Here is a 12,387-nt window from a genome sequence, read left to right as displayed (position 1 = left end):
AGTTTGTTTGAAGAATATAGAGACGTTTTTGCTTGGAGCTATGAAGACCTAAAAAGTTATAGAGGAGGAGAAGTGAAACACCATATTCCTCTCAAACCAGATGCAGTGCCTTTCCGGCAAAAACAAAGAAATTATAATCTGAAGGTAGCGGACGCCATTTTCAGGGAAGTGGATAAAATGTTAAAGGCAAGAATCATTTACCCTATTCATCACTCCACCTGGATTGCTAATATAGTGCCCGTCAGAAAGAAGAATGGAGAGATAAGGAATTGTGTGGATTTTCGGAACTTAAATCAGGCATCTCTCAAGGATAACTTCGCTCTCCCGAACATGGATCATTTGTTACAGACAGTTGCTGGATCAGAGATGATGTCTATGCTCGATGGCTTTTCAGGGTATAACCAGGTTGAAGTAGAGAAGAAAGATCAACATAAAACGGCTTTCACCACTCCTTGGGGTACTTTCGCCTATCACAGGATGCCTTTTGGGTTGATCAATGCCGGAGCTACTTTCCAAAGATGTATGAGCAAACCTTTTGCAGATATGAAGGACAGGATTATAGTCATATACCTGGACGATCTTACTGTATTCTCAAAGAAAAGAAAGGATCATATGGAAGATCTGAAAAAGGTGCTGCAAAGATGTAGAGAACATGGTATCTCCTTAAATCCAAAAAAGTCAATTTTCTGTGTGACCGAAGGAAAGCTGCTTGGACATATAGTGTCCCAGGAAGGCATAAAAATTGATCCTGACAGAGTAGAAGCCATCCAGAGATTGAGTCTGCCAGCGAACAAAACAGGGGTCAAGTCTTTCTTCGGTCAGGTGAATTTCCTCAGAAGGTTTGTCCCGGACTTCGCAGAAACCACCAAACACATAGTAGATATGATGAAGGGAAGTTCGAGCTTCAAATGGAATGAAGCAGGCAAGCGAGCCTTTCAGGATATAAAGACTGCAATTGCTAATGCTCCCGTGCTGTGCCATCCCAATTATAAAAGGGACTTTATTATTTATTGCTACGCATCAGAACATACCTTGTCAGCCATCCTTGTGCAGGAAAATGATGAAGGAATACAAGCCCCCATCGCTTTCATGAGCGTACCTTTGAAGAATCATGAATTGAAGTATTCACAGATTGAAAAACACGCCTTTGCAGTGGTAAGAGCTCTTAAGAATTTTCGTTTTTATATATTGCACTCGCATTCTGTAGTTCATGTACCAGATGCAGCTGTGAAGAGCGTGTTGACGCAGCAAGATATAGATTGTAATACTAGAGGAGCCTGGGTAGCGAAAATACAAGAATATGATATAGAGATTAAACCCACCAAGTTAATAAGAGGGAATGCTTTATGTAGAGCAATTGCAGAAAATAAGATCGCTGAAGAAAGCAAGGAACTAAGCGAGAAAAATTTAGTGCTCGCTGTAGGTCTGTATGATTCGTGGTTTGAAAACATCTCGCATCTCCTAACATACGGAGAATGTCCAGAAGGACTAAACTCAAGGCAAAGGAGAGACCTTAGGTTGAAAGCTGCTAAATATGTATTGTGGGATGACAAACTGTTCAAAAAGGCCATTGATGGTACATTTTTGAGATGCGTAGATAAACCACAGCAAGAGAAGCTATTAAAGACTTTCCATGACGAGGCCTGTGGAGGACATTTCTCTTCTTCAGTTACGGCTTTTAAAATACTGAGGCAATGTTATTACTGGCCCGGGATGTTTAAGGATGCATACGCGTGGGTGGCGAGATGCGAAAAATGTAAGTTGTTTACTGGGCGTCCTCAATTAGCTGCATTACCACTGAGACCAGTTATAATTGAAGGTCCATTTCAACAGTGGGGTCTTGATTTCATTGGTCCAATTGCCCCTGTATCTAGCGCTGGCCACCAATACATAATCACCGCTACGGACTACTTCACCAAATGGGTAGAAGCTAAAGCCACGAAGAAAACTACTACGGAGGTGGTCTGTGAATTCATAAAAGAAAACATTCTAGTCATGTTTGGCGTTCCTATCAAACTGGTGATGGATAATGCATCCTATTTTTCATCATTAGATATCACTAGTTTTTGTTTTGAGTATGGAATCACAGTCAGCCATTCCTCTGACTATTTCCCTCAAGGAAATGGTCAAGCTGAATCTAGCAATAAGAACTTAATTAGCATTGTTAAGAAGCTAGTCTCAGATAATCAGAAAAATTGGCACAAGAAGATTCATGAAGCACTCTGGGCAGATAGGGTAACACCTAAAAGGGCGATTGGCATATCCCCATTCGAGCTAGTTTATGGAACTAAAGCTAATCTGCCTTTACCTCTGGAATTGGCTACAAGTAAAATCAGAATAGTAATCGAAGATGATATCTATAGAGATGGCCTGGAAAAGAGAATCTTGTATTTGAGCAAATTGGAGGAAGAAAGAACAGAGATTGTTGATCACATCACACAGCATCAGATGCGAGTAAAAGAAATTTTTGATAAAAGGGCAAGGCCTCGAAAATTTATGATAGGAGACATGGTATTGCTTTGGGACAAAAGAAGAGCTCCAAAAGGAATGCATAAAAAGTTTGACACACTGTGGAAAGGCCCCTTCAAGATCCAACAGGCGTTTGAGAATAATTCTTTCAAACTGGCATATGAAGATGGCGAAGTACTACCCCTGACCTATAATGGTCAGGACCTCAAGCTCTATCAAGTTATTAATTGAAAATAGGTAATCCCTGTGCTGTACTATAGTAGGTTAGTATTTCCCAGTTCTGCTTAGTTAGCTTTTCCTTTGCTGTTTTTCCTTTCCTTGTTGTTTGTCTTGTTTCATTTTTGTTGTGTTGCCACCTTTTATTCCATCCTTGTGCGAAACCAGAGATCCTAGGTCCCTTGCTTGGATATACTCTACCCAAGTCCCCAGTCAGAGCCAGTTGTTGCCCCACTTTTACACCTTGTCCCAATTTTACAAAGTGGAGTAGATCATAGTCTTGTGTGGTCTAGTCAAGTCAATAGGTCTTTGCCCTCTTAGGTGAGGAGCTTCTTCATCGGGTTTTCACCTGTAGCCTTCCTCCGTATCACATATGAGCCGGGTGGGTTGTTCCTTGACTATTATAAGTCGGAGGGGTAGTTTAGATCCTTACTCGATGAAGATTCTCGGATTGTATTGCATCATGTGACTTGCCTTCAATATAGCCCACTTTGAGTTAAGAAAATCAAGTCGGCGGGAAATTGGGTTCTAGCTTCTCCTCGGCGGATTTCGCACCCCGAAGGCCTTTTTCCGCAGATCTCAGTATATACAGTAAAGGAATTCAACTGGAGCGAAATAGTTCATGTTTCTAAGAAATCTTTCGTATGTTGTCGCGATCCTACCACCGGAATCAATTATAACTTAATGGAATGATCAAAAGGTAGATGTGCGGAAAATGAAGAAAGGGCTTCTCCTCGACGGGTTTCGAAATCCTAAGTGAGATTTCCGCAAAAGCACTATTAGAAGGGAAAGTTGACATATGGGTCCCACCTTCTGGCGAAGCTACTTGGAGATTTTCCGAAAAGGAGCTTTCCGAAGAGATAATATAAGACGGTGGGCCCTACCTTTTGGCGAAGCCGCTTGGAGATTTTCCGAAAAGGGTTGAAACGAAGTGACTTAAATAAAGAGAAGGCAGTGGCGGAAAAACAGAAATCGACTTCTCCATTGTGGGTTTTCTACCCTCAGAGGCAATTTTCCGCATCAGATGAGAAGACGCAACTGTAAGCATGGTAAGTATTCAGATTGATTGCAGATGGTTTTCAGAGGGGAATTGAGAGCAGATCATCCAAATTCACCAGTTATTTCAGAGAGAATTGACATATGCGGATTTTGCCCGAAGGAGTACTCCGTTTTTATTTTTCCGCGGGTTGCTAAACGAGAGGTAAGGCTGTAATTAATGAAAGTTACCGTTGAAATCAACGGGAATAGTGAAAAGACAAGGTTAAATCTGTTAGAAATTCTTACCTTCACTAACCCAACGGATTCAATCATAAATTCGCTCGTGTGGCACGATTTATGAAATTAAACGGGCAAATCTGAAGTTTTCTATAAAGGGGAATGTAACAGATTTTCAAACTCCCACTTTACTGTCGAATTGTTAAAATTGCTTAGTATATGCAATAATTCCCGAGTTTGCTGAGTTTGTTTTCTGTTGCATCACTATTATTCATCCGCATATCCATTATTATCCTTCAAGCAATATGGCAGCGAGATTTGCAGGTTTCGATAGCATGGGTGGCATCAAGTCCGCATGGTCGACCATAACGGACACTTCACTCCGTTTCTACGACATGCAGGACTTTCAGAGGAGATTGAAAACGGAACCTATCCACCCTATCACGGAGAGACTCAGAGGAAGCGGATTGGTGGAAGCAGCTGGCTTCCCAGTAGCAGTTCAAGCCCCGGAGTTGATTCTCGAATGCATCAACAACTACAACCCGAACACCAAGCAAATCCTCTTGCCTGATCAATCAATTTTGATTTCAATCAACAGCCAAGCAGTGGTGAACTGTCTGAGAATTCTGGAGAGAGAAGAATTCTCTGACCTAACCATGGGTGGAGCTATGTCGGAGTTCTCCTTGAAGAAGATGATCTGGAGGAAAGAAATAATGAGCTCTTGGTTTCAGAAGCCAAGAGGAGCCAAGAGTAAGGTCCCTAAAACCCTCTTCGGTACTGACCTCAAACCAGAGATTGGGGACATCCTGGTCCTGTTGCATCGGCTCAAAGGTGAGGTAGAAGCTTTTAATTTTATGGAGCAATGTTTCTTTCTAGTGCAAGTTATCTGCTCAGATACTCAGTATATAGATTGGGCGCATGAGGTGAGTGAGCATCTTGCTAAAGCTCTCGTCGCAGCTAAGTTTTATAATTCTTTCTATATGTCGTCCTTTTTGATATACATGTTGGCTTCTCTTCAGTTATGGCCAGGACTTCCCAGAATTGAGGAATTTCCTGAAGATGTTAAAAGTTATGAGTTTTATCCATGCTTACAGTTGCAAAACAGTTATGCAGATTATGTCAGAGTGAATGACGCCTTTACTATGAGAATTTGCAGGGAACTTCAAGGATGTCCGGAGCGGAGATTCAGTCCTGAAGCGATGGCGGAAATCAGTCAATTTGGCTGTTATTTCATCCAGTTCTCATCCTTTTCTTATTTGCATCTTGCAGCATTTGATGGTTTCCCAATGAAGCTGCCCAGATACCCAGACGACATGATCGTGCTCGTAGAGATCGTGAGACAAGCCGTCCAGGTGAACGTGTTGAGCGCCAGTATGCGGAAGAAAGGGTATGACTTCCCCATAAGAGTCGGAGCTTATAGCTGCGAGGCCAGACCGGATGCAAAGAACATCCTCAAGGCGTTTGAAAGCAAATACAAGCTGGAAGAGTATGAGGTAGTCAGGCCCATGTTCGATCCCAATGGTTATGCCCGAGATGTGCTCCAAATTGGGAGCGTGATCAAACATGTGACTACCATGGAAGACTACTGGGCGGACTGTAAAGACGAGCTGGAGAGCCGTGATCGGGCATTTGCAAGATTCACTGTGGAGCAGGTAAAAATGTATGGCGTCAATCTAGACGTGGAAGGAATCAAAGATGACGGCCAAAATATGTATAGTCATACATATTTGACCAAGTTGCAGAACACGCCTGTCAGTTCCGAACCATACTTCAATGTCGAGGAAGATTTCGATGTTATGATGGCGAAAATCATCAAGCGGACTGGAAAATGGGTAGAATGGACAGCTAAGAAAGGTCGGAGCAGAAGTAAAGCCACTCAAGCTTCACCAGCCACAGCTACCCCTGCTTCATCACAGAGCGCTACTCCCAGTACCACAACTTCAGCTGCATAAGGACCAGCTCAGTCCGCCGGAGGAGGAGATCAACCCCCAGAGAAGAACATTCCGATAGTACCAACATGCCAAGGCGGATCGTTGCCAGTCATCGGAACTCAGGCTGCAGCAGAGGAAAAGGAGGCCGAAGAGCCAAAGGATGGATCCACTTCTCCAATCCCTTTTTCTCTTTCCACTCCACCCCCATCTCCTCAGCTCGCCCCAAGTTCACCATCTCATCATAGCCCTACTCCAGCCATAAGTGCCCCGTCCTTGAAGCCTACTGGCTCCTCTATTCAAATTGTAGAGATCAAGGATGATCAAAGTAGTAGCACTGAACCTGAAGAAGAAAAGGAGATCCCTAGTTCCTCTCGACTTCTCTCTCGAGACCAGAGGAACCCATTCTCTGCGACTACTGCTGCAGTGACTCAAGTAAAGAGGAAGATGTTCACCATTGAGTCTCTGGGAACGGCCTCTAAGATAATTAGCACAGAGTCTTGGCTTGAAGACACCCTGGAGAAGAAGAGGAAGAGGAAAGATGACAGCACTCCTGCGAAAGATATAGTGTCTCAAGCAGTTCATTCGGGATCGATGATGGTGAAGGCCAAGAAGCAGAGAACCCTATCCATACTAGGGCATGATACAGAAACAGGGCACCTAACCATGGAGGTGGCGAAATCAAACAGAGTGGGAAAAATTGAAGATTTGACTCCAGCAGACTTCACTCTGCATTCCATCGATCTCGGAGAAGCCAGGCATGACACTAAAGTGGGCCTATGGAAATCAAGTAACGAAGTAATAGAGGAGCAGCTGGAGAACCTCAAGGTATCAAAGATTAAGATGAAAGCTGAGATCGAAGAACTAAGAAAATTCATCCGACAGTTAGTTGTCCCATTGGCAACTATTACCGGTTTACCCGCTACAGAGGATCCTTCGGCAGAAGAAGTGCAGGCCTTCATATCACAGCTGCAGAAAGATAGGCACTTCAGTCAGATCGGGAAAGAGTGGATCGAAAAGCTTAATACTGATGGAATCGCCCTCATTGGTCAAATCAACAATGTGCTCGTCCGATTAGAAGCAGAAAAGGGCAATATTACTGCCAATAGTAATATTCTGGTGGGAGAAGAGGCGAAATGCACAGAATCCATTTCTCTTCTGAATATGATCATCCAGATGAAAGCCAAGGATGCAATTGAAGCAAAGATTCTGAAGAAAGGAGATGAACCATTGAATGAATGGATCAGAAGCATGCAATTCAAGCGGGAAATGATCCAGGAAGCCGAGAAAGGGCTTAGAGAAACAGGGGATAAAGTAAAGAAGGCCCAAGAGAAAGCTTTTGAGCTCATGCGAGGATTGCACACTGAATCACAAACCAGTGGGCAAGGGAAGTCCTTCATCGACATTGATATGATGAAAAACAACTTCTCCACGCATTTGAGCAATCTGTCTGGGATAGCTTCAAGCAGCCAAAACAGAGTGTCAGAACTACAAACACTTAGCGGATGCGTGCACGTGGTAGCTGAGGAAGCAGTGAATCAGCAGAATCAAGCCAAAGAATTTACTCAAGAACATGCAAGGTGGCTATTGAGATTCACAAATGTACACGTACCAAGCTATGATGAATTAACCCCAATCATAGCGGCTGCTAAAGCATATAAGGCGAAAACTGAAAAGGGGAAGAAGCCTAAATGATTCAAAATTCCCCCTTTTGTTTTCTATTCCATTAATCTTAGGATTTTGTAAATGTGTAGATATGATAAGTTGGCATCTCGCCATTTGTCATCTTGAGAAGATGAGCCGATTTAAATTCCATTGTAACGGTCATCTCTCTCACCCTATATGTAAGATTTTGAATGATTAATAAAAGGTCGGCAAATTTTTGGTGTGAATCCGGTTGCAGAGACAATTGAATTTGTGCCATTTCTTTACTGTCCTTTTCTTTTCATTTGTGTATGAGATACTTCTTCGATATTGGATGGAAATGGTTTAGTGAACAGAGTTTCATTTCGTTGTTTCTATTTAATTGAACTAGTGAACCGATCCGAGTATTGGAGCTAGTAGTGGGAAATATCTCGGTTAGTGTTTTTTTCTCCATATGCATTCCCTTATATTTCAGTCATCTGCATTAGATCTTATATTACATTGTTGCGTGTCGGAAATCATGAGATCGTGAAGATCCGAACGCAGTAGCACTAACTAATCATCTCATATTGCATTCGCGGTCCATATCTTGCATTTCATTCTATTGTGTTGCGGGAGCCATAAGATTGTGGGTGCCATATACATAACATCCTAACATTTAGATTCCTGCCTGAGTTTCACTTGTCTGGGTGAGACTTGGTTTCCTCTCCTGCTCTCGGGTTAAGAGCATACCCCGCATTAGTTTTAGGAATCAAACATAATTCATCGAATATCATTCATAATAGGGAGCTGTACCTACAAATTTAGAGATAAGCCAGTTAACAAGAAAACGGCTTTTCAACTGTTGCAAAAAGATTTTGTTTATTGTTCGGGCATCAAGAGTCATATTGACAGAAGAAATTAAAAAGAACGAATCTGTTTACCAACAAAGTGCTCATCATGAGGGCTTGAACCTCTTATGGAATGGATAGCTTGCATAATAAATTTAAAATTTAAAGTAGTGCAGTAGAGAAATCTATAATTGTTTTTTAACATATTGTACAAATTCTTTATTCCTTTCTTTCCTATGTCTTAATCTCTAAACCTTAGCAATGTGTTTTTGATTCAACTGATGATCTCAAGTGGTTGACATATGCTATTAGTTACTATAGCTTAATGCATCTGATTCTTTTCTTTCAAGTTCTTGGGGAATGACATTATGGTTTTATTCAAACTCCTTTTCCAAACACTCCCTCACTTTTTTTGGTTATGTCTTCTATTCTTAAATAGTTAGAGTTTTCAGTCTCGAGTTATTTGATTTGTTAGTTTTATTATTTCAAGATGTCTACTTGCCATGGCATTGCACTTGCAATTTTCCATTGAGGGGCTATAATTCTGATTTTATGCAGAGTTCTAAATCTTTTTCCTTAAATGTTTATATTAGCCTTTAAGTCATTTTAAATGGTGGCTTGAGATTTTTTTTGACCTTATACACTCATTTTTTTAGCATTCAATTCTCAATTTCGAGTTTTAGTTTTTTCTTTTAGTGTATGTCCATTCACATGGTCTCTAAACAAACTCAAATAGAAAACTCAAATAGTTTCATCAAAATATAGGGCTCTAGAATTTCTAATATTCCAGCCCACACTTGGAATATATGTCTACAAGAGAACTGCCAAAATATACATTAGAGTGAAATCCAATCCTAATTATATGCTCATGGACCTCACACTATTGGAGAGATGCCAAATTTCCTACAAATAAATCAGATTGTAAACCAAGCTTAACTATTAGATTATTAATCTCCATTTCCATATAGAGAGCTCTCAAGTTGGTGGAGCTAGAGGAATGCTAGAAAAAGTCTCAACATTTGCCTTCATACTAGATGTGAGCATTTGCTGAAATAACTTGATGGACTAATAAAAAAATTCCCATTCAGTGCATGTCCAAAATGATTACACCCCAAGAAATAACATCTCTTTGTGGCATTTTCTGAAATATTCCCATGTAGCCCTACATTTTCTTTACAAAAAGGTTGCAAGTGTCGCATGTTATTTGTTCTATAATGGACAAAATAAAATACAAAAAAAAAAGTAACAAAATCATTAATGATGCTTTTTATTTAGGTCAATCAAATGCTAGATTTTAATTAAAGGATTTTCTCTGCCTCTTTACGAACTAGGTATCCCAAATACATTTTAGGATTCAGAGGCATTTCTTTATAGTTTTTTATATTATTTAACTTTTGTTTGAAATAGCCTCTGTAGAAGATGTATATCAATTTTTTAATGCAGTCCATTACTCTCAATATGTAATTGTTCAGCAGAGATTGTATATTTTTGAACTTTTTCTAGTACTCTATTTCACCATATACCTATATGTTCTCTATCCCCTCTATTTTTCCAGTGGTATATTTGATTATATACCTATATGTTCTATGTCCCCTCTAGTCTCTTAGTTCCTTTAATGCTAATTTTTTTTCTTTACAAGATCTATTACCTTGGAGTTTATTATTCATTAACAATTTCATTTTATACCAAAAAAATTCATAGATATTTTTTTCTTCTTTTATAGTTTTTCATTTAATCAAAATTTTAAAAACATAAAGATGTTTTTTGCATTTAATCAAAATTTTAAAATAATCTCTCAAGCATTGCTACGATGACAAAGTATCTTATCCATTGAAAAAGCCCTTCTAATGAGTGGTCATCCAGGAGATGATTCTATGCACAGGAGAGAAGATCTTGCATGAGAAATGGTCTCTCTAATTAACAAATAATTAGGAAATAATTTAATAAAGCAGTTTAGAATCTTCTTGTATCTTCTCCTCCCAAGAATTTTTTTTAGAAACATCTGATTCAACCACTTGACAGAAATGTGATATTCAACCATCTAGATTGAATCAGTTGAAGAAAGAAGATTCTCTGAAACATCAACTCGAGACTCAAAATGTTGCTCTTCTTGGCAAGCTAGTGCATTAAAATCAAAATCTTGAGGAGAAGTTGTATTTGTAGGATTTCATTGACAAACCTAGACTTGCAAACTGACATGATTCCTGGAACTAATTAAACAAAAAATATAGAGCAATATTAATAGAACTTCACAATTTTAAGTATAACAATCTAAGGATATTCATTCTTTTAGACTTGATTTTATGTTCAATGTAATCTAAAATGAAATAAAAATAGAATGCAGACCTGAGATTAGCAAATCATTCTCAAAGGTGACCTTTCCATGATTTCTAACAACTACAAAGGAAATAGATGGTAATTGTTGGGCATAGTACTTAGCCAATGAAATTGGTGACTTGAAACAATTCCATTATGGATTAATTCAATTATCAAGATAATATATTCTTCTCTCTATAAACATCTGATTAGTTAATTTTGAAGACTAATGAGATCATACACTAGATCCTTGTGCTTTCTTGTGCCTAGAATCAGCTTCGATGCATTATAGTACTTTGTTTCATCAAGTGACACCTTCTTTACAAGGCCATGAGAGATTTTGGGCATTGAGAGATTCTTGCCTTGAGATCCGCCTATAAAATGAGTCAAACAATTCAAAGATGAATTCTAAGTTGTGAACTATTCAGTTCATTCAAAACAGAATAGACATAATTATCAGACATAAATCTTTTAAGATACTTTATTTTGGAGAAAAATCTAATCTTTCATTCTTCTAAGCCTAAAAATGTATCTATATAAAAGTAACATATAACCTCATTGCATTTCATTGGAGCCATAACTCCACAATCCACATGTGTTCCATATAATGAGAACATGTGATCAATAATATAGACTAGAAAACCAAACAAGATTACTGACTTCTTTCAAGCTGCATACAATCTCATACTTTAAATTTAGATATGATTGAAAATCACACCCGCTAAACTGTATATAAACATCAAAAATGCATATAACAAAGTGAAATTAGAAAGCTGTCAGCTTTTTTAAAACCTTAAAAGAGCATAGTATGTTGTACCATAACAAAGATTTGTATACTTATAGATGATGTAAATAGTATATAGGCTTATGAAAAAATTAACATTATATAATACTCCTTGAGAGCTATCATGAGAATGCAATGCCAATAGCCAAGTACATAAAGCATATTTGATCAAACAAGGCATGATAACACCCCTTGGCTAGCATTGTGATTAAATAAAGAAGAAATAGATCTTATAACCATTTTCATGGTATAAAGATTAACCAAATCTTGTAATGGAACAATATGAAATGAATTGAAATGGGATTTAACACAGCATAGTTATTCTCAGAGCAAAGATATAGAAATTAAGAAAGGAAAGCATTGATTAAATCAAAAGTTTGAAGGATCAAAGTGCAGAAAAGTTTGTTTGTTCCCCCATCCTAAGAAATGAGGCCCAAGGATGAAGCATTATCACCTAAATCATTGGGTGAAGAAGTATTGACATGCACAACAATCACATGATCTGTGGGTTAGTTAACCTCATGAGTGTCCATGTCAGCACCTCCCTGCTAGTTTGAATTCCCACAAAAAAATAGAGCAAGATCTTTCAAGAAAAACTATTTTTAGTTCAAATCCCACATCAAATTATGTTAACGTTCCTATGGAAAAATTTGTGGAGTAACGAAGAAATTCCAATAAAGACATGTAAAATCAAGAACTCTAATTTATTTGCAAAGTATTTCTACTGAAATGACACTAAAGGATGTTTCCATAGATTTAATGATAACTAAAAAGGATTGGAGTTGAATCCACATTAAAAGCATCCTAATAAGTTAAGGAGTGAATGCCCCTGAATAAATAATGCACGATTCCCAAACTAATCAATAAGCCAACCTGTGCTCAGCTTATGATCGAAAAACTAGGATTATGAAGCTTCCTGTGCTTGAGACTTAGGCTGTGAGTCACTACAAAATTATTAGGGATTTTTTGAGGGTTTACAAGAGCT

The sequence above is a fragment of the Cupressus sempervirens genome, chromosome 7 (assembly GCF_028749045.1).
Source record: "Cupressus sempervirens isolate cs-2001-9-10 chromosome 7, ASM2874904v1, whole genome shotgun sequence".
Lineage (NCBI taxonomy): Eukaryota > Viridiplantae > Streptophyta > Pinopsida > Cupressales > Cupressaceae > Cupressus > Cupressus sempervirens.
The sequence above is the reverse complement of the archived record's forward strand: the minus strand, read 5'-3'. Positions refer to the sequence as shown.